Source organism: Impatiens glandulifera, chromosome 1, assembly GCF_907164915.1.
Source record: "Impatiens glandulifera chromosome 1, dImpGla2.1, whole genome shotgun sequence".
Lineage (NCBI taxonomy): Eukaryota > Viridiplantae > Streptophyta > Magnoliopsida > Ericales > Balsaminaceae > Impatiens > Impatiens glandulifera.
This window is the reverse complement of record NC_061862.1, coordinates 56391607-56416031: the sequence shown is the minus strand read 5'-3', so window position 1 is coordinate 56416031 and position 24425 is coordinate 56391607. Positions and strand designations below refer to the sequence as shown.

The window sequence follows — 24425 nt, the reverse complement described above, 5'->3', positions numbered from 1 at the left end:
TAAGTTTGAATAATTAATAGGTAGATTTAAGTCGGTTGAATTAGATTAGTGTTTTATGAAATTTATTTAGTAAATTTTAAAGTGATTTAGTTTTATGTTCATTAAATGAGTCTTTTAAATGTTGTCAAGTAATTTAGTTTCATGTTTAATGTTTTCTAATTAATAGGTTAGTGTTTTATGAAATTTATTTAGTAAGTTTTCAAGTTATTTAGTTTTATGTTCAATATATGAGTTCTTTTAATGTTTTTAAGTGATTTAAATTCATGTTTAATGTTGTTTAATTAATAGATTAGCGTTTTATGCAATTTATGTAGTAAGTTTTCAAGTGATTTAATTTTATGTCCAATATATGAGTTGTATAATATTGTCAAATGCTATTGTAGAATGCACCATGATGAGTGGGATGGATCTTGGGCTTCAAAAACTGTAAGTAAATTAGAATTGTATATTGTTCAATATATAAACTAGATAGTAAATCTAATTCTCATTTTGTTTAATTTATACATGTTTTCAAAAATGGAAATTGGTTAAAAAAGTAAATATCAACGGATGGAGTGAAGCATAATTTGGATCTACTTGGAAATGTCATTTTGTGTATAATTTGGCATGTTTTGTTCATATTTTTGAAACATAAGTACTTGATAAATACTTTTTTCAAATCTGTCATGACTGATATTAGTTTACTAAGAATTGATGACTTGTTTTGGTTATGATGTATATATAGGAATCATTTTAAAGAATTCAATTGAATTATAATATTAGTTTATGATATAATGCGTTGAAGGTTGTAAAAATTATGTAAATTTAATGTAAATTTTTAAAATATATTATATAGAATTATGCAAATCATGCATTTCAAATAATGCAAATAAAGCTATATTTGTTATTGTTAATAGTAATGAAAAGTTGTGAATAAGGTCATTGCAGCAATAATTGCAGTATTATCAATAATATAATGTTAGGTGTGATAATGATCAATTATATAAGTACAATGCAAATGATAATTCTATAATACACAAAAATATAAATAGAATTTTAAATGAAATAATGCAAATCGAATTATAGACATATTTGTAATTCATTGCGGTACGAAATTTATATGATATTGTAAAGATTATTGTGTTATAAAATTTTATAAGTTAATGCAATTTTTGTTGAAAGTACGTTTCATATAAATAATGTATATATTAAAGTTTTTGTTGAATATACGTTTCATATAAATAATGTAGGTATTGCAGTTTTTATTGAATATATTTTTATAGAAAGATGCAAATTTTATTGCTTAATTTTCATATATTCGTTATATTGGATATTGTGAAACATATTGCAGTTCTTAATTTTATACGTTATTGCCGTTTATGTTAAATATATTTTTATTGTTTAATATATTCATCTTATTAAAAATTTTATTAACCATGATTAGACAATTTTAGAAAAAAAATGGATTTTCTGCATTACTCCTGGATTTAGTGGAAATGATGTTGAAATAGTTAATGTAAACACTTATGCAAATTTTAACTAGGAATTCGAAATGTTTAATGGTTTTTTGCAAGGAAAAAAGCTCACTTAGACGTATGTACTTGTATAACTAGCTCACTTAGACGTATGTAATAATAAAAGATCATTTAAACATATGTATTATCAAAAATTGGCTCATTTAGCCTCTTTTAATAACTATGATTAACTTTTATTTTTAAATTTATATATTTATTAATTAAATAATAATATATTTTCTCTCTCATTCTTTTTCATTAATTACACCAGATAATTTAATTTATTCTTAATTTTTTTTATTATTTTAATATTAATTTCTCTTTTATATGTCATCTTCCTTTTTTTATTAGTTTTTATTTCTCATATTTCTTAAATTCTCATTTTTAAAAAATTGAACAACTTATATATGAATTTTATGTTTTATTATAATATTTAATTTAGTATAAACAAAAATGAAATTAATAATTTTTTATTTAATTTTTATTCACGATTTATAGTAGTAGTAAGGTGCATTGTTTTGTCAAATATTTGATTATTACTCTTTTGGTGTTTGATGAATGGGTTTTTATTATTATCTAATTTTTAATTCTTAATTAATTTATTTTTGTGTTGAAGGATTTTCATTGTTAAAAGGATTTTCATTGTTGAAAGGATTTTCATTGTTATATTCAATCATTGAGACCAAATAATTTTAAAATAATTAATAAGAAATGTGAATATAAGAAAAAAAATATAAAAAAGAAGAAAAAATATAAAGTTAAAATAATTAATGATGAAGGCTTATATATATATATATATAATTAAATTAAAATAATCATAATAAATACTCATATAGAAATAATAAAAAATTATAAAAAAGATAAAATAGAGGGTTCATTTATTAGCAATAAATAAAAAAGAAGGAGATAGAAAATATATTAATATTTAATTAATAAATATATAAATTTAAAAATAAAAGTTAACTATGGTTATTAAAAGAGGCTAAATGAGCCCATTTTTGATAATACATATGTTTAAATGATCTTTTATTAGTACATACGTCTAAATGAACTCTAGTTATACAAGTACATATGTCTAAGTGAGCTTTTTTCCTTTTTGTAAATGTAGTTGTGAATTCGAAGTTCTAAACTAATGCTAGGACAATTGCTAAAGTCAATTTTTAATGCAAAGATGGTTGGTGGGAACTTGTTACAAATCGGCAATTTTTTGTAGTATTAATATATGAATTTAATTATAATGATTCTTATTTATTTGGTGTAACTATTTCAAAAGTGATTGAGGAAGAGAACACAATAAAATAAATATAAAAAACATCAACAAAGGAGAAGACTATAAAAACTAGAAATGTTCCAACACACTTAATTACCCACCCTAAATATTCAAGCTCCTTTACCCACATTAAATGTTAAACCTGCCTTAACCTACTAAATAATAAACCACCATCACAACCACCATGAGTAACACCTGTCTTACTCAACCACCATTACAGCCAATTTTAAATCATGGTGCTGTTGAAAAAGATGTTAATAATGCAAATCTTACGGAAACACAAGTTAAAAAACCTAAAAACTGTATTGGGATTGAAGAGGCCAATTGAGTAATATGCTAACATGTTTATTCTTTTTTTTTAGTTTAAATAATTTATTGTAGATTTATGTAGATTTGATTTAACCATCACAAAGAAAATAAACAAAATTTTGGTAGGTTAGTGAAGGAGAGCTTATGTAAATTGGAACCAATTCCCTTAAGATGTAAAATACTTGTGGTGGGCCAATTTTAAAGTCAGATTAAATTTAAATTTCATAAATATGTATGATTTCATAATAATGATATAATAAAGTTAAATGAATTATATAGAAAATATTTAAATGGGATCCAATAATGTTTGGCAATGTTTATAAGCTTTTTAGAAAGAAAGCAAGTGCAAAAATTTTAAGATTTGTCACTTTAAGTAAAAAAAAAATTGAAAAATGTCTCAAATGTTACAGATGAAAATTGGGTTTTAATGAAAATAACATTTGATGGTCCCAAATACGTAGAGATGCACAGAAGTTGTAGGTTGCCGAGATTTTTACGCGAAAAATGAGGAGTTGTGTAACGCGGAAGTTTCATTTTTCTCGCTCAACCTTCTTTCTAACTTTGGTCGTTCCCTTCAAAATGACTCATTCCCACGGTTAAGGATAGCCTCACTTCGTGCTAAACATGAACGACTCCAATTTGTGAATTTCTCAAAATTAGGGTAAATCCACTATGATCGGTCCCTAGTTTGAAGTAAGGACTTTGGGAAAATAATCACCGTGATCATTTTACCTTTTTGAATGAATGGAAATGATACAGAAATGACCAAGATAAATTTTCCACATATGAGAGCATTTTTTCTTCTCTATACTGTTGGTAATGCCATTCGGGGAAGAAACAAAGTTCTGAAAACCCGTTTCAGTCATCAACTTTATTTTTCTTTTTTTTGATAATTTCGATCAAACTGGGTGAACCACATGTCGGAGCGAATTTTAAGACATTGGTATTATACAACACAAATAAATTAAAATTGTAGGAAATAAGTGTCTTAACTGTATATATATGAATGTGGAATAGATTCAAAATTGATAATACATTAAAAAAATTAAAATTTAAAGAAATATTTTAAGAGTAGCTTCAAAAATAATTGGAATTTTATGAGTAGTGTTTCCTCGAATATTGGGCTGCCCTAGTCCATATAGTTGTTAATAAATTATTTTTTTAAAATTTGAACCTATAAATAAATAAAAATTATTATTTTTCATCCTGAACTATTATACTAAACATTTTTATGTTAAAAAGTGTTGGGTCAGCTCATTTGGCAGCTGGGCCTAATAAATTAATAAAGCCCATTAGGGCATATTTAATTAAGGAAAAAAAACACAGCAGTTTTTAGATTGGTTTTTCTCTCTCTTTCTTCCAGTAGTTCTTCCTCCATTGAAGCAACAATTCCTCCATTGCAGTAGCAGGTTCTTCTTCTGATTTCCTTTATCTCTTCTCCATTTGGTTAGCCATCTTTAGTGATGATGATAATGTATGTGAATGACAAGTTAGGATGAGGTCAATTGATAAATTCTGTTAGATTACCTCTAGGATTGTATTGAACTACATTGTATACCCATTTGATATAGTGGATAATTTAAGTGGCCGAAGTGTCCCGTGGTTTTTACATAATTTGGGTTTTCCACGTAAAATCTTGGTGTCCTGCTCTCTGTTTATTTGATCGTTTGATTGTTTGATGCTCAATTGTTTTGGCTGCCCATTTGATTACACAAAAGGGAAAAAGAATTGTTGAGCCTTGTTGTAGCTTGTTTATTTCTGAATTGCTAAACAGGTGCTATTATTCGATTTCTCCAACAAGTGGTATCAGAGCTGAGTTCGTTTGGTGGTGATTCTTGTATAATTCAAATGGAAGAATCGTTGAGCAGTAATGGAACGATGATCAAACTCACAGCTACCAATTACACAATCGGGAAGTCACGGATGGAGGACTTATTGTGTAATTATGATTATGAAGACACTATTTTGGGTGATAAAGGCAAACTAGAAGCTATGACAGATGGAGATTGGAAGAAGCTGAATAGAAAGGCAGTTGGTAAAATCAGGCAATGGGTTGACAACAGTGTGTATCAGCATGTGGCTACTGAAGTTAATGCTTATAAGGTGTGGACTATTTTAAGTGAGCTGTATGAGAAGAACAACACTCAAAACAGAGCATTTCTATTTAGGAAGCTTTGCTCGTTGAAATATCAAGATGGGTCTTCTATGTCTGAGCATCTAAATGCTTTTCAGGGGATTCTAAATGAGTTGGCTGCGATAGGAATGAAATTTGATGATGAGCTTCATGCTATGTGTTTGATTAATTCTCTGCCTGATAGTTGGGAAACACTTGTGGTTTCAATTACCAATTCTGTTCCACAAGGTAAGCTCACTTTGAAAATGATGAAAGAGAGCGTGCTGAATGAAGAGGCTAGAAGAAAAGAACAGGGCTTCTCGACTCCAAGTCAGGTGTTCGTGACTGAGAAAAGGGGTAGAAGTAAAAGTAAAACTCCAAAGAATCGCAGTGGCAGTTCAGACAGGTCACGGGGAACATCCAACTCGAGAAAAGAGATTACATGTTATCATTGTGGCAAGCCAGGACACAAGAAGTATCAGTGCAGATCTTTGAAGCGGGAACAAAAGGAGAATAAGCAAGATGGAAGTAGTAAGGTTGCAGATGTGAGTGGTAACGACATCGATATTGTTTACGACAATGATAGTATCAACTTTGTTTCTCAAGATACACAATGGGTGGTAGACTCAGGTGCTTCTTATCATGTCACCAATCGTTGTGATATATTTTCTTCTTACACTAGTGGACAGTTTGCTTCAGTGACGTTGGGAAACCATGTTACGTGTAAGATTGTTGGAAAAGGAGATGTTTGTTTGGATACTAACACTTCGTGCAAGCTACTTTTTAAGAATGTTCGACATGTTCCTGATATTCGGATGAATTTGATCTCTACTGGTATTCTTGATGATGAGGGCTATCATAGTTACTTTGGTGAAGGAAAGTGGAAACTCACTAAGTGGTCTTTGGTGATAGCTAAAGGAAAAAAGGTCGGTTCTCTTTATGTGACAGAGACTAAGTCTTACGGGGGAGAAGCAAATGCAGTTAATGATTGTTCAGCACAACTTTGGCATAAGAGACTTGGTCACTTAAGTCAGAATGGCATGCAAGTTCTCTCCAAGACAATCGATCTCCAGGGCTTAAAGTCCACAGATTTGAAGACATGCACAGATTGCTTAGTTGGTAAGCAACATAGAGTTTCCTTCAAAAGTTTCTCTCCATCTAGGAAGCCTAATATTCTAGATATGGTTCACACAGACATATGTTTTATGGATTCCTTGACTTTAGGTGGTGCTCATCATTACATCACTTTTATCGATGATTGCTCAAGGAAGGTGTGGGCATATTGCTTGAAGACTAAGGATCAAGCATTGGATTACTTCAAGTTGTTTCATTCTGAAGTGGAGAGAGAAACTTGGAAGAAGTTGAAATGTGTTCGTTCGGACAATGGTGGCGCATACAGAGGACCATTTGTGGAATATTGTAAAAGTCATGGGATCAAGCTTATGAAGACTGTGCCAAAAACACCTCAACAAAATGGAGTTGCAGAGAGGATGAACAGGTCTATCAATGAGAGAACTTTGTGTATGTTGTCTCATGCTAAGTTGCCAAAATCCTTTTGGGGAGAAGCAATGAAGACAACGGTTGATCTGATAAACCTTACACCCTCAACTCCTTTAGATGGCGACGTTCTAGAAAGAGTTTGGAGAGGTAAAGACGTCTCTTATGATCACTTGAGAGTTTTTGGTTGTAAAGTGTTTGTTCATGTTCCTCGAGATGAGAGAGCTAAGCTTGATAGCAAGACGAGACAGTGTATCTTTATTAGGTATGGCCACGGAGAATTTGGGTACCGATGTTGGGATCCGGTTAACAAGAAACTCATTAGAAGCAGAGATGTGGTATTCTTTGAAGATCAGACCATTGAAGACTTTGAGAAAAAGGAAAAGCCGAAGTCTACAGAGAATGAATTGCCTGACAATGGTAGAATTCGTACACCACAATCACAGCCCAATGATGTGGAGAATGCCCAAGTTGAGGTTGATGAGACTCCTTTAGTTGATGCTGAGCCAACAGAGGAAGCTGAACAAGATGATGATAGTTCTCTAGAGCCACCTGATGATCAGTATATTAGAAGATCTAGTAGGCAGCGACAACCTTCTAGTAGGTATCCTCCCAATGAGTATGTGATGTTGACTGACGGGGGAGAACCAGAAACCTATCAAGAAGTATTATCTCATGAAAACAAGAACAAGTGGTCGGTGGCAATGCAAGAAGAGATAAATTCTTTGCAAGAGAACGAAACTTATGACTTGGTGAAACTTCCAAAAGGAAAGAAAACTTTGAAGAACAAGTGGGTATTCAAGTTGAAGCACCAAGAGAATAGCTCACAACCTCGATATAAAGCTAGACTGGTTGTGAAGGGCTTTGGACAGAAAAAGGGAATTGATTTTGAAGAGATCTTCTCACCGGTTGTGAAGAGGTCATCCATCAGAGTTGTGTTAGCATTGGCTGCTAGTCAAGATTTGGAAATTGAACAACTGGATGTGAAGACTGCATTTCTCCATGGTGACTTGGAGGAAGAGATCTATATGGAACAACCTGAAGGTTTTAAAGTTAAAGGTAAAGAAGATCTTGTCTGCAGGTTGAGGAAAAGCTTGTATGGGCTCAAGCAAGCGTCTAGACAATGGTACAGGAAATTTGACTCCTTCATGGAAGCAAATGGGTACAGTAAGACTACTTCTGATCATTGTGTTTTCATCAAGAGATACGGTGTTGATGATTATGTTATTCTTCTGCTCTATGTTGATGATATACTGATTGTTGGGCAAGATATTGCAAAAATTGAGAAGCTCAAAAGGGATTTGAACAAATCTTTTGAGATGAAGGATTTGGGTTTAGTGAAGCAGATCCTAGGCATGGAAATCACAAGAGACAGAAAGAACAGAACACTCTGGCTATCACAGGAGAAGTACATTGAGAAGGTACTTGGGAGGTTTGTAATGAAAAATGCAAAATCGGTTTCAGTTCCACTTGCAGGTCATTTCAAGTTGAGTTCTAAACAATGTCCTACAAGTGAGAAAGAGAAAGATGAAATGAAGAATGTACCTTATGCCTCTGCAGTTGGTAGTCTTATGTATGCCATGGTATGTACAAGACCGGACATAGCACACGCAGTTGGTGTTGTTAGTCGGTATCTCTCCAACCCTGGAGAAGAACATTGGTTGGCTGTTAAGTGTATTCTCAGATATCTTCGAGGCTCTTCGAAAGCACGTTTATGCTTCGGAAGTGATACTCCTATTTTGGACGGCTTTACAGATTCTGATATGGCGGGTGATGTTGATTCAAGAAAATCTGTATCAGGTTTTTTGGTTACCTTTGCAGGCGGTGCTGTTTCGTGGCAGTCAAGGTTACAAAAGTGTGTTGCTTTGTCTACTACAGAAGCTGAGTATATTGCAGCTACTGAGGCATGTAAAGAGGTATTATGGATGAAGAAGTTCCTACAAGAGTTGGGTCAAAAGCAAGAGAAGTTTACTTTGTTTTGCGACAGCCAAAGTGTCATTCATCTCTCAAAGAATTCAGCTTTTCATTCGAGATCCAAACACATCGACGTGAGATATCATTGGATACGTGATGTGCTTGAGACAAAAGAACTGAACTTGGAGAAGATTCATACAAGTGAGAATGGTGCCGATATGTTTACGAAATCATTGCCTAAGGACAAGTTTGAAGATTGTCGGGAGAGAGCGGGTTTATTGGAGCCCGCAAAGTTGCGCTGACGGGGGAGATTTGTTGGGTCAGCTCATTTGGCAGCTGGGCCTAACAAATTAATAAAGCCCATTAGGGCATATTTAATTAAGGAAAAAAAACACAACGGTTTTTAGATTGGTTTTTCTCTCTCTCATCCAGCAGTTCTTCCTCCATTGAAGCAGCAATTCCTCCATTGCAGTAGCAGGTTCTTCTTCTGATTTCCTTTATCTCTTCTCCATTTGGTTAGCCATCTTTACTAATGATGATAATGTATGTGAATGACAAGTTAGGATGAGGTCAATTGATAAATTCTGTTAGATTACCTCTAGGCTTGTATTGAACTACATTGTATACCCATTTGATATAGTGGATGATTTAAGTGGCCGAAGTGTCCCGTGGTTTTTACCTAATTTGGGTTTTCCACGTAAAATCTTGGTGTCCTGCTCTCTGTTTATTTGATCGTTTGATGCTCAATTGTTTTGGCTGCCTATTTGATTACACAAAAGGGAAAAAGAATTGTTAAGCCTTGTTGTAGCTTGTTTATTTCTGAATTGCTAAACAGGTGCTATTATTCGATTTCTCCAACAAAAAGAATAAAAAATTTAGGGTTTTCCTACCGTGGATTGCCCTAATCCGTGAGCTTACTAGGCTTACCCAATTAATTAGGGTTGCTCATCCTATTTAGTCTTGTGTTTATACGATCTATTCTTTTCATGTATGAACTGAAGGGTGGATTCCCACTATGAGGCTTGTATCACATTGATTGAGGTATGGGCGGAGGTGAAAGTTGAGTAAAAGAAGGAATCGGAGATTAATCGGTGCATTTTGGCAACTAGAAATTACATAAGTTATGTATGGGGCATTGAAAATGAACAATGTCTTTAGAGTAAGTATGTAACTCGCAAACACACTTAACCATTTAACCAGGTGCAAAACTTGTCGCCTGACGGGTTCGAACCCATAATCTTAGGGTGAGTATCTACCTCTTATTGCCACTAGACTAGAAGAGGGGATTTTATAACCTTCTTTCAATCAAACCTTCGGATCGGACTAGATTTTGGTCAGTTCAAAAGGTACCAATATTGAAGTTAGAATCCGAACATTCATTCACCTGTTTCGGTTCATACGGTAAAAATGACGGTTGAGCCGCAAAATTTAAAACCTTATGAAGAAAGAGTGCTGGCTTGGGTGGACTACTTCGCTTCGCTTGGTCCCAATTTTATATTTTTCCTTCTTTATTTTCTTAAAATAACACAACACATTAATTAATAAATATATATAATTTTATTTTAATACCATTTAATATATTTAAATTATAAATCTAGGGGTAAAGTATCAATGTCACCCAGGGTTTGAATTTTTTTTTTAAATTAAAGGAAACCTAGCATGACACCCATAATCATGATTTTTTTTACTTAAATTCAAAGTACTTCAAGATGAAATCGAACCCATGACATTTTGATTTTTTAAACCGACTCTTACCACTGAGCTACCTTGGTGGGTTGGGGTCAGGATATGTTTTTAATAAAAATTGATGTAAAAGTTTTGATTTTGATGATATTAATGTTACTTATTCTCATCACCTATTGCCTACCAAAGTTCTTAAATGAAAATATCCATTTGAGATATAAAAATTACTAAATAAAATCTTAATAACATCAAAACTTTTGTGTAGTTGTGTTTGTTATTACTCATATTTTGTTTGAGGTAAAATCAAATTTGAAACAGGTGAACTTAGATATTTTTTACTTTAGATATTTCTAATTTACAAAAGGGATATCTCTATGACTTAAAGAATGACAAAATTTCAATATCAAGGAATGTTAAGTTTTATGAAAATGTTTTATGTTTTAGGTTAGTTCATTAGAAACCAAACAATCATATAGGAGGAAGTTGTACAAACTATGTCAAGCATTATCACAATTGGTAAGATGAAAATATATTCTCATTTGGAGTTTTATACAATCACATTTTCTAAACCATTATTTACTTGAGATTAAAAAAATCTGGAATTCATACTTTAAACATTCAATTAGTTATTATTTAAGTAAAATACTTAATTACTAATTAATATTCTAAGCATTCAATTAGTTATTATTGAGATGAAAATTTAATTAAAGATCAAGTTCTATAATTAGATTTTATAATTGTTCTTAAATTTATTTAGTTTTAGTGTAATCAAATTTAAATAATCATAAATAATACACAAAGTTAAATTTGAATTTTAAATTAGAACCAAAATTTAAAAGATTTTGAGAAATTGTTTTTTTAATATCAAATTGAACATCTTACCTTACCGCTTAACAACTAAATTGATGGACAATTAAACCGCTTTAAAAGTCTCACCAAATCATATTTCTCTAATCCCCAAAACGGGGTTGAGTAGACAAACTTATTAAAATTCAAAGTTTAGGGTTAATATAAAAAAAATATTTTGTTTATGTAAAAGAAAGACTAAAACTATTGAAGATGTAGTAAAAAAAATATGCAACCTCAGGTTTGGAAGACTACAATACACAATCATATTAAAAATGTAAATTATAACCAAGATATCAAATTATGAACTTCAACCACCCTTCCACCCTTGTTTTTAGTTCTTCATGCATTTCTTTAGTCACTTCTTCTATCAAACAAAGAATACCCCACAAGTCTTCCTGTTATAAAAATCATGTTTTATAATAAGATATCCTCATTGTTCCTAAATTTATTTAGTTTTAGTATAATTAAATTTACAGTCATGAACAATTAATAAATCTTTTAAAAAATCCACACCAAATTTGAATTTCATAAGATTTTGAGAAACTATTTTTCGAAAATCAATTGAAGACCTTACTGCTTAATAACCAAATTGAATGATAAGTATCCATTGAAATTGGAAAATATCCATCAAACTTCATAAAAAAAAATATACAAATTATTTTTTTAACTTTTAAAACAACTCAATCTAAGCAAATATCAAACTTTACATTAAACAATTAATAAAATCACTAACAACAAACATTATGTCAACATCTTAACTCAATATTGTTAATTCAATCTTAAACAAAAAAAATCTAAGATAAAAAATTACATAAACCTATAACATAAATTCAAATAATTAACTAACACATTGAAAAATATATTTTAACAGTATAAATTATTTAAATTTATTTTATAAACTAGTTACACATTCTCAATCTTTTCAAAGCAAATCGATCATTAACCATTCCTAAGTTTTTATGTTCATAGTTCTCTTCAATGATCTTTTTTTGGTTATCTACATACATACACTATTTATCTTACGCTCCTCCAATAATCTTTGTTCTCATACAGCTAGTTCCGAACAAGTTTTTATCGGTCAACACTTCTTCGTTCATTCACATTCTCGAAAGCACAATGACATTATCTCGGATTGAATAACTTGACAAAAGACTAATAAAACAAGAAAATTGTTAAAAGATTTTGAAAAGAAAATTTATTTACATCAATCAAATTGTAGTTAGTATACCCTGACTATGACACATATCACACTCAAATAATTAAGCCTCAAGTACTCGGTCGACTTTAAATTGTAGTGTAATCATTGTGGTGAGGAGATGATTTGTTTATTGAGAGTTGGAGAACCGATAACATTGAGGTTGTTTTCTCACAATTTGGTTCGGGACCCATCACAGTAAAGAATTTGAATCAGCAACATTTTATAATGTAGCTGAACATGAACATGGATTAATGGTTGCTTACAACCGTAAACAAGGCTTGTTTGGAGTTGTTCGAAAACTTTAAGAATTGCAGTTTAAATAGGATGTTCCTTTTTTTATTACAAATGGTGATAAAGAAATGTAAGAAACCAATATGTTGAAGATCATATTGTTTTCGTGCATTATTGAAAGAAGAAATTAGACCATATGGATGAAATGCTGAAAAAAGGAAACATCCAACACAGTCATAATGTATGTATTTGTTGCACTAGTAGTATAGTGAGAAAAATATATTTATCTTGGAGGCTGTGTATAGATTATCACTAAATGCAGCTACTGTCAAGGACAAATTTTCTATCCCATCATCGAAGAGCTGCTGGAGGAGCTTCATGATTCTAAATTCTTCAACTTGACCTGTCTTTGGTCTATCATTAGATTCGTATGAAAATTGTTGACTGCCATAATTTGGTTCAGGACCCATCACTGTTTATGGGTCACAATAAAGAATTTGAGTCAGCAACAGTTTATAATGCAGCTGATTATGAACATGGATGAATGCCAGTTTCCAACTTTAAACAAGGCTTGTTTGGAGTTGTTTTTCAAAAAAAAATGTTAAAGGTAGTAACTCCTCTTTTCTCTTTTTCTCTTACTTCGTCTTATCCAGCAAAACGTCATCTTTTCTTCTAATCTTTTTTTATTATTGTATAGGGTATATACAATAAATTTTCCTATAAAAATAATTAATTTATATAGTTGTAAGAAATCTCAATAAAATACTTATCAAAAGAAGACTAATAGAAAAAATAATTACGCTATATTTTTCTCAATCTTTAAGGTGATGGAGTTCTTTCAATATTTTTCAGTGAAATTCAGCCTTTCTTTTCTATTTTCGCAATAACCTTTCTAGACTTCAAGAAATATTATTGATGTGAGAAGAAATTATGAGTGGTTATGGAGAGAAAGAGCAAGAGAATGAAAAACAAGAAAAAAATGAGAAAAAAACTCGTGAGGGATTTGTATTTTTCTTTTAGTAATTTTTTTAGAACGTTGAGTTCCGCTTCTCTTTTAGAGTGCGACTAATTCCCTTCGGTTAAGCACAAAATCCGCAAATACACTTAACCATTTAACCATGCGCAAAATTTGCCGCCTGACGGGCTAAAACCAGGAACTCAAGAAGGCCGAGGATATCCACCTCTTATTGCCGTGCTATTAGAGGAGATTTTATTTAGTATTTATACTATCACAAAATCCAATATATGTAAAAAAACTCCCATCTATTCTAAAAGGTGTCTGAACTAATTTCAAATACAAAATATACCACAAACATTATAACTGATACTATGTAACCAACCTATGAAACTAAGTAACCAACATAACATATGTACTTATAACTTCTATTAACAAATAATACAATCATGCAATCAGTTTAACTCCAACTAACTAATTTTAGTCATTAATAATTATTAATTCTTCAACACTTCCCTTCAAGATAAAAATCTTGTAATTTAATTTTTTTTTAAGATTAAAAAATTGATTTATTTCAAATATTTTGGTGAAAATATTTGTAACTTGCATACTTGAAGGCACATATATTAGTAAAATATGACCTGATTTGTATTTATTTTTAACCAGAAGGCAATCAATATTGATATGCTTTGTAATTGCCCTTTTATGAAACACCGAATTTTTTTTAATATATATCGTCAAGAAACATGAATCTTAATATCATTAATTAAATATGTTAGTCATTGTTATTCAAAAACTGTTGAACGAGAAACAATTTGTTGTTTTTTTATTTTCCAAGTTACGAGTGAATTACCAATAAAGATACAATACTCTTAATGAATTTCTAGAATCTAACCAAGATCTTCAATTGCTATCAGAATATGAAAATAATTTAACACAGTTATTTGAGGAATAAAATACTGCTAAAGATGAAGATCCGTTCAAATATTTAGCTACTTATATAACTACCTCAAAATGAGACTTAAAAAAATTTATTAAGAAGTTGACTTAGTTTTTGAACACAATAAATAATGTCGGATTGAGTGAAATTTAAATATAATAACCTGCCAACAACCAGTCTTCTATGGTTAACGTCACATAATTCATCATTAGAATCATTAACAAGTTTCACTCCTTTTATCATAGGAGTTGTTGCAAGTTTAGAAGTAATCAAACCTAAATCAGAAATAAGATCCAGAATATGCTTCTTTTGGCTAGCATGACACCCCGCTTAAACTCAAAGCGCTTTCAAATTGAATCGAATCCGTGACATTTTAGTCTCTTAAGCCGACTCTTACCACCAGGCTACACTGGTGAGTTTCATTATTAATAATTTATAATTCTAAGAAAACTTAGTATTCCCAAGATCATTAATGGAATATTTAGAATCAACAACATGTTTTACATATTCAATGTCTTGTAAAGAATTACTTGCCAACAAGATATCATCAACATATAATAGTAAACAAGAATTTTGTTCTCATAGACAATGATCATTTTCATATTGTAATAAATCAATATTTAAAAGACTTTTAAAAATTTTAAAATGTCATTGCCTTGAGGTATAAACTCTTTATATAGTTTACATACTTGATTTGGATCGGAACTTCACATTTTAAATCTTCTGAAATAGACATGTATACATCTTCATAGATCCACCCATACAAAAAGCATTATTTACATCAATTGAGGACCCAGCTGAGAGCCCAACTAAGGACCCGACTGGATCGTGGGTCTGACCTTGACTTCAATAAGGCCTTCAAGTCAACTCCAAAAGTTTGGTCAACTTGAAGTCAAAAGGTCCACTACAACAAAAAAAGACTTTTGGCGACCCTTAAAAAGGCTTCTGCCAACCCTTAAAAGCGTCGCTAAAAATATCACCGACCCTTATTCTTGCGTCGCTATAAGCAGGGTCGGCGCAAGTTATAGCAACGCTTATTTAAGCGTCGGTAACATTATTTTAAGCGTCGCCAAAACCCCATTTAATTTTTAACAATTTTTTTTTTTTTTTATAATTTTTATATAAATTAAATAATCATTAAAATTATTTAAAAGAACATTTCATATTCATTCTTTGACAATTTAAATATAAAAAATAAAACATAAACAACGATATTTTTTTATAAAATAATATCATAGTCAAATAAATAAATATTAATTACCATATTACAAGTTTTTAATAATGTTCTAATGTTCAAATAAACAAAACACTAGATTCCCGTTTATTTTCCAATATTAGCCAATTCAAGGCAGGCACATCATTCACCCCATCCCCAGTCATGGCACTTCACCATCTTCTTTAATCAATCTGACTATGTTTTGTTTATGCCTTGGTTCGGCCCTAGAGAACAGTAACCCTCCACTTTGCCTTAAATAAGTTTTAGGATCACCAAGACCCATAAACTCCCTCCCTGTTATGCTTCTACAAGTTATATCATGATGTTGTCCAAATACACCTATTTCACGGAAAATAGCTTCAACTGTGTTCTTGTTGTCTCCTGTAATAACTATAACTCTAATACCAGTTGCTCTGCACTCTTTAATTGCTTGTCATACCTCTTTCCGTGGGGATCCTAAACCAAAAAGGGGAAACAATCATGCACGGGAGGAGATATTAAGAAAGAACCTAGGAAAAAAATTTACAAACTTACCCTCAGACCAGCAAAACCAACAAAAATGAGGTTACTTTCTATTGAAGAATATGTGGATGGATTCAGCAAAAGTTGGTGTGCTGGGTCATCCTTGTAAGTGGCAAACTCTAGAAGATCCTCCTTGTATGCAAAACCCAAACATCGTATAGAACTTGTTGACATTTCATCTAGACTTTTTAAGATTTTGTTTCTAGAACTTTGATCTAGTGTTACAATAGAACCGTCTAGTAGTTGAATGAAGGAACTTCGTTCCAACAAGTTCTCCACTACACCCTACATTATCATATAAAATCTTAACTATTATTAGAAGAGAATGAAATATTTTTACAAGATTTAGTGTACCACCTGTGTAAAGTTAGGTAAGTTCACATACCTTCACAAGCAAAAACTTTCTTCTTCCTGAGGTAGAACCGACAATAACTCCTATAGATTTTCTGTTCGGTCAAACTCAAGAGTGGCGACCCGTGGATCATGTTTATTCCAAAAATTTCAGCAACCTTTTAAAGATAAAAACTTTGTCAACATTCATGTAAAAATGCTTGATAGAGAAAAATTACCCCAACTATGAATAACTTACAAAGTAAACCACCGTTCATTGAGGATGAACCAGCATCCATATCATCAGGAAATCCTATTTTCTCAACCATCACCTGTAATAAAAGGAAAACATCATAATCATGAACAAATTTTAAAATATATATACATATATTCTTCTCTTTCTTATCTGATCTGATCACCTTCAGAGCTGCCTCGGCAGGCATTCCATTTGTAACAAAATGATTCTCACTTTCTTCAATGCCTGCCTCATTGCACAGAGCAGCAATCTTGGCTATCATCTGAAGATTAGGATCCATTCTTCGCACAGGACATCCTTGAATTTTTCCATCAAAAGGACTATATGTAATCCCTTCTTCATTAAAAGTCCGAACAGTGTTTGCTCTATCACCACCTATGGCCACGAGCTTCGATACAGATATCTGGTTAGTGGTTAAAGTACCTGATTTATCCGAGCAAATGACTATTGTACATCCTAGGGTTTCAACACTTGGCAACTTCCCCACAAGTGCATTCTTCTAAGCCATCTCCGGGTCACAAGGGCCAAACATGTGGTTATCACAACTAGTAAACCTTCCGGGATCCCAACTACTGTTAGTGCAACTGCAATCTCGAAATAATAGGTGCATTTCTCGAACGAGAACTTAAAGTTGGTAGGCCACCCATCAACGTACTCCCAGGTGAGGAAATATTTCAGATTTATAAGCCACACCAGAATACTTCGATAATAGCTGTCAAGGCTTCTCCAAATTCATTCAACTTCTTCTTCAATTGACAGAAATGAGAACAGAATAATAGTCTTTGATTTCGTGAATACGTATATCAGATACAATCCACAAGTATTGTATCTGCAATTACTGGATCACATAATTGTAAAATTAGCAATAAAGAAGCTTAGAAAAACAGATCATCAAAGCGGAACAACAAAACTGAACAATGTAAACCTAAAATTAGATAAAAAGATCAACAAAGAACATATCAATACTATAATTATAGGGAAAAGTAAGAAAAGGAAAGAGTACAAGTTCAATTCCACATGAGTTGTTGAGTTCCAATGGTTTGTAGAAAGACAAGATTGGGGATCTGAGAAAGGTAACAAACCAGAAAGAAATTGTAGAGCGATCGACGAGAAAAACAACGATCTGACGCCTAAAAAGTATGTCATCTCTATCTTTGTCCTCTATGATGTCTTCTCTGTCTATCTTTCTTTCTCTTGGTGAAGACCTTTGTTTCTACGCTATCACCACTCGTGTTTGTAGAACAAGAACTCGTCTTCTCCTCTAATCAATTAAGAGTGCGATTTTTCGAGAAGAAGGGAACTCAGATTGAGCGACTTCTGTTGTTTCGCAATTGGGCAGGGGAGAGAACTCAGATTGAGCGATTTTCGTTTACTGGACTTTGGAGGTGGAGTGTAAAGTCTGATTAGGTTTTGACTTTTGAGAGAGAAAAAAAATTGGGATAGTGGGTTTTTAATTATAAAAATATATAGGTCTTAAATTTAATATATTATTTTTTACTTTTAATTTAATTAAATTTAAATATTAGTTAATTAAAGGACAGATGTTAATAAAAATATTAATAATGAAATTTAAATTTCATTATAAAATTTTATAAATAAATTTTAATTTTAATAAAATTAATAATAAAATTTTAATATTAATAAAATTATAAGTCAAATTTAATTTTAAAAAATTAAAATAGTGAAATAAAATATTTATAAAGTTAAAAATTAAAAATTAAAATTTAGAATAGTTAAGGAATTTAGTTGTGAACAAGTATGTATATTAAAAAAATAATAAAGGTGGTTGTATGTTAAGGGTTGGCAAAAGTTTTGTTTCTTTTGATTTTTAGCCACGCTTAATATGCGTTGGCATATAAGGGTCGCCAAAAACATGTTTTATTGTAGTGGTCAAACAATGGTCTAAGTAATAAGGTGGCAACCAAATTCAAATTGGGATTACCATCTAGTTTTACTTAGGGAAAACCTCCAACAAACTCCTTAAGTGTTGGTTAAGTTTGTTTAAAATGGGCTTGGGCTTGGATAAATTTTAACCTAAATTTCCCTATAAAACCCTGACCCCATGTCATTAATTAGGGCATCTCTTTTACACGAATTTTCACTCCTAAGACTCTGAAGTGCTGCCTAAATCTTTTCACACATTCCCTACCTATTCAAGCAAGAACACCAAATTAGGTAGATTTGGTTCATTCTTAAGCTTCTTACTTAGGTTTTCGGTTAGGAATTTCGATCAAGACTTCATAGCCAATTGTAAAAATGTCTCGATCATTTCTTTTTATTTTATTCTTATTCCCTAAATAATTAAATTTCAAATGATGTTCAAGTTTTGTCTTTCTTTAAATCTTGATTGTTTGGTTATTTGTTGATGAAATTGTGTACATAGGTATAATATCATAAACAATGCAACATAATTTGATTTCTAAACTAATTCAATAAGTTTTTACCAAAAATATATAAATAATAATAAAAATCAACCCAAGAAAATATTTTATATTATTGTTTAAAAGGGGGTTTAATCTTGTAATTTCTTTCAATATTATTGATTATATATGTATTGATAATAAGTATGTCCAAGAACATTCGATCTTTGGAGACTTTGTGGCCATTGACCTTGGTAATTATAGGGAACTCAGTCGCTCGAACGAAAAATATAGCCAAGCGACCGAGAGAGGAGAAACCAATGACCAAATCCACATATCGGTACAGGGCCGGTCCTAAAAATTTGGGGCCAAATACAAATTTAAATTTTGGACCCCTTTTTAATTTTAATTAATAAAATATAAATAATTAATATATTATAATATTGAAACTAAAAAGAGATAAAAAAAAGTTATTTTTATAATATATATTTAATATTAAAGGAGAAAATAGAGGAAAAAATAATATTATTAAATATTAAAAAATGGGGCCCTATAAAAGTGGGGGCCTACGCAACTGCATTGGTTGTCTTACCCATGCTCGGCCCTATATCGGTGCATCACGAACGACTTCCAGCGTTTCAGCAAGGTTCCTAGCGTCTTCCAGATGTTTCTATCGCGATGCTTAAAGTAGTTGACCGAAAAAAAGAGTCGGCACCCGCTGTCGATGCATCAGATCGAAGGAAGTCCAATGAAAGCAACGAGCAAGCAACCAATGAAAAGCTTCAATGCTCCTACCGGCGCTATTTTTCCGACGCTCCTGACCAAGTCGTCTCCAACACGACCAGGAACTGCCGACGTTGTTTTCCGGCACTTTGACTACTTTTAGCTCGCCCGTTCAAGCGACACTTCTTCTATGTCAGCGACGCTAGTTTCTTGTCGCTTCCTTCCTACATGCGGTGGCCTTTTGACCAAAATATCTTCTCTTTGGATTTTATTTTTGGTTTTTGTTGGTTTAATTTTTTTTAAGTTTGTGTTTCTTTTATCCTAGGTTAGTTATTAAACCAAAAATATAAATATAAAGGGAAATTTGATGAAATAACCTTCATAATAGGGTTATTTCCAAATTTAACATAGGCCATATAATTTTTTCAAATATAACATTTTGCCTATGGAAAAATACCCTTTCTCCCTAAAATTAAAAAAATTAAAAAATTTCAGTTTCTTCCCTCCCTCTCCTCTTTTAATTTTCCTAAACAGCATCTTCCTCTTCCCCCGAAACCCCACTCTTCTTCTTCTCCTCTCCCCCGGCGACGATCCAAGCCCCCGATGACGGAAAAAAGCAGAACAAACGAAGGTTGAGGTTGAGGGTAAGTTTTCTTCGAGGCAACGAACTCCCGAGGCAACGCCGCAACATTGAAGGTGAGTTTTTCATGTTTTATGTCGTTTACCTTCAATGTATGCTGAAATGGAAGAATGATTAAGGATTTTAGTGTTTAGAGTTTAGGTTTAGGTTTAGGTTTAGGTTTATGGGCTGACTAAATCGTTTTGGGTTTAAAATGCATCTGTCGAAGGCGTCGCCTGTGACAGATGCATCGTCGCCTGCGATAGATGTCTTATTTACTTTAAAGAAGTGGTATTTGCTTTCATTAGTCTGACATAATATTTTTTTGCAGATGGCACCAACCAAAAGCAAAACCAAAACGGTTATTGAGAACTTTCCTGGCCGTGTTTCATAGAAATCCACTTGTACCTGCTTGTTAAAGACGAATGACAAGTTTAATCACTTTGGTCTTATGGATAGGGCTTTGAAGACTCAATTCCAACATCTATTGAAAGCCATGTCTGTAATTCATCAGATGTTGTTGAGAAAAAGTAGCTCTAATTCGAAGGGAATAACTTTCCTGGTCAATGGTCAGGAGATGTACTGGGACATGAAGGAATATGCCTTGGTGATAGGCCTAAATTTTGGAAGATTTAATGTGATCGAAAACTGGCACGTTGAAGAATGTCCACCCTTAGTCCATAAATATTTTGGGGGAAAACAGTTGTTAGAGTGACAGAGGTTCAAACAATTTTCCTCCGATGCTCTGAGAAGGAGGATGCATGGAAGTTTAGGCTCATCAACCTTATTTACCAGTGTCTTTTTGGATCTGATAATAGGAGAAGGGTAAGTTTGAAAATCTTCAGCATGGTGGAGGACATGGAGATGTTCCTTCAATTTCCATGGGGAAAGGTGTCCTTCAATTCAACCCTGAAGAGTATTGACAAAGATATGAAACATCTTCGACAGCTATATCTGGAGAAGAAAGAAACATGCAAGGGGAACTGTGATGTCGCTTATACTATTAGTGGGTTCGCAATAGCCTTCCAAGTTTGGACATATTTGGTTATGAAGACATTTGTCCCCAAATTTGCGGATATGACCGATGAACAACATATATGCCCAAGGATATTACTCTTTACAGCCTCCAGAAGCAACACCAATACTGTCCAAGAGGTATCCACTGCCCTCCTGAAATGCAATGTGTTTAACTAGATTGATGAGTTTGAGGAGAAGAAGAGGAACTACTATGGGGAAGATTTTGAAGAAATAGGAGGCTACATTTATGATGAATTATTTGAAGTGGATGGTAGGAAGAGAAAGAATGAAGATGACAGTACTCCCAAACTGGCACCCAAGAGGAGAAGACCACTTAAAATCACACTAGCCAAGAGGATCGAGAAGTCATTTAGTGATGAATCTAGCCAAGACACCTCTCGGTCTACTACTCATGAATCTATCCTTGTCCCTTCAGCAATGACTCCTCAAAATAAAGAAACAATTCTCCAACTAGCCAAGACAATCGGGTAACTCAAGCCCAGCATGATGAGAAGTTTGATGAGCTGAGAAAAGATATGAAGGAACTGAAAAGGGATGTGAATGAGCTTAAAACGGAATTGAAGGTCATCAAAGAGGATCAACGTGTTATGTTCAATAACATAATCAAATTATTGGGTGAAATAAAACAACAGAAGAATGTCGATTCAGATTTAGTGGAGAAGGAGTTCGAGTTCAACAAAGATGTTGTTGCTGTTGATGTTGGGTTGGTGACGAACAAAGATGCTGATGATGTTGATGATGACTTGAATGAGAAAGAAGATATTGCTTCTATTGATGTTGTAGATGGGTTGGATACGAAAGAAGATGTTACTGCTGTTGATATTATTGTTGAGAATGAAAACAAAGATGTTGATGTTGTTGTTGAGAATGAAAACAAAGATGCTGATGATGATGTTGTTGTTGGCAATGAAAACAAAGTAGATGATGTTGTTGTTGTTGAGAATGAAAACAAAGATGTTGCTGTTATGAATGAGTTGGGAAAGAATGAGAAGAAAAAAGATGTTGTTACTGATGATGTTGGGTTGGAGAAAACAAAGATGCTGATGATGATGATGTTGGGTTGGAGACGAACAAAGATGTTGATGATTTTGATGAAAACAAGGTAACTGATGATGATGTTGTTGTTGAGACTGAAAACAAAGTAGCTGATGATGATGTTGTTGTTGAGACTGAAAACAAAGTAGTTGATGATGATATTGTTGTTGAGAAGGATTATGATGTTATGAATGAGTTGGGAAATAATGAGGCTGAGTTGAAGATGGACGATAAGGAAGATTTGGCCACGAAGAAGGAGTTCTCCACGAAAAAGGAGTTGGGCACAAAGAGGAAGGTAGAGTTGGCCAAGAAGAGGTTGGAGGAGTTGTTCAAGAAGAGGAAGGTGGAGTTGGAGAAGAAGAAGGATGATGATGTATTAGAAATAACTCCAACAAAATTTGAGGGACAGAAGTTTCGGAGAAAGAAGAAGTCCACAAAATTGGGGAACTACACAGACCCTAATGGAAAAACGTTTAAAATCAATGATCCAGTAACTATCAATCCTCTTTTAGATTATGATATTGAACTGATGGATGAGTTAAAAAAGTGGTTGAAGCTGGAGGATGAAGACAAGATAAATATGGTTATTAGCTTTATTGGTCGAGATTTGTTTATTAGAATGTTGAGGCCTCAGAATTGGGTACAAGATCCAATAAGCTACATGATCCACCCTGCACAGAATTGCATTTTTCGTCTACGAAAGATGCATCGTCTCCTACTACAGATGCATCGTCGCCTGCGACAGATGTATCTGTCGCAATCCGAAAATACAATTATGTGCTTTCTATTTTGTGCTTAATTCAATTTATGTTCTGTGCTTAATTCATTTTCTCGATTCGCAAGAGATAGATGCAGCATGTTACCTTCTTAGAAAAAGGGTTGCCAATTTCCCTAATACTTATCATCCGATAAATTTCTCAATATGTGACTGTAATTTCTCTACGAGGTTGTCGTTACTTTATTCAAAGTTCTCCAAAAATCCAGAAAAATATAGTTTTGACAGTGACTTGATGGAATATTTCATGGGATGAAGAAAATTTTCTGACTTGTTGGAGCACTATAGATAAGATATATTTCCCTATGAATCTGAAGATGAAGTACTAGGTCCTGTGTGAGGTGCAACTACAAGATTGGTGCATCAATGTTTATGACTGCGAACAGGGATTTATCAAAAAGTATCATTATGACAAGTTCATGAAACCACTATGTGAAATGATTTCATATTTGTTTCTAAATGGAACGACCCCTTTTGACAGGAACATGTATCCTAACTTCAGTTTGGAAAGTATGTCATATGTTGTAATACTACACCTAAGAGTCCCTAAGTGCACCAAGAGTGGGAACTGTGGTATTTTTACAATCATATATTTGGAGTACCTTATTGCCAAATTGTATATATCAGCTATGATCACAGAAAACATAGATTTTTGGAGATAAAAATGGGCAGTATGGTTATTCCACCATATATTAGACCCATAGGAAATTGGACAATTTTGAATGTAAATGGGCAGTTGTATTATTTTGCTAATGCTACAATGGTTGTATATTTTGAATGTAAATGGTTATATAATTTAGTCTATGTTTACTTTTGATTGAGTATATATATATAATTTAGTCTATGTTTACTTTTGATTGAGTATATAATGTAGTATAATTAATAACAATTGCATCTGTCGCAGGCGAGATTGTCAAATACTGCATTCAAAAAACTGCATTGTCGTCTACGAATATACATTTGTTGCAGGCGACAATGCATCTATCGCTTGCTGTCCTACTATATCTCGTTGTCCTGCTATTAATACAATTGTTGGCTGTGTAAATGACAACACACTTCAAATGACAACACTTAAAAGTATATCAGTTTGATAAAAAAA

General features: G+C 32.6%; 1 pseudogene; it reads right to left on the bottom strand.

The window, feature by feature from the left end:
- Nucleotides 1-15745: 15745 nt before the first annotated feature.
- Nucleotides 15746-17922, bottom strand: LOC124928725 (annotated as a pseudogene).
- Nucleotides 17923-24425: the final 6503 nt, after the last annotated feature.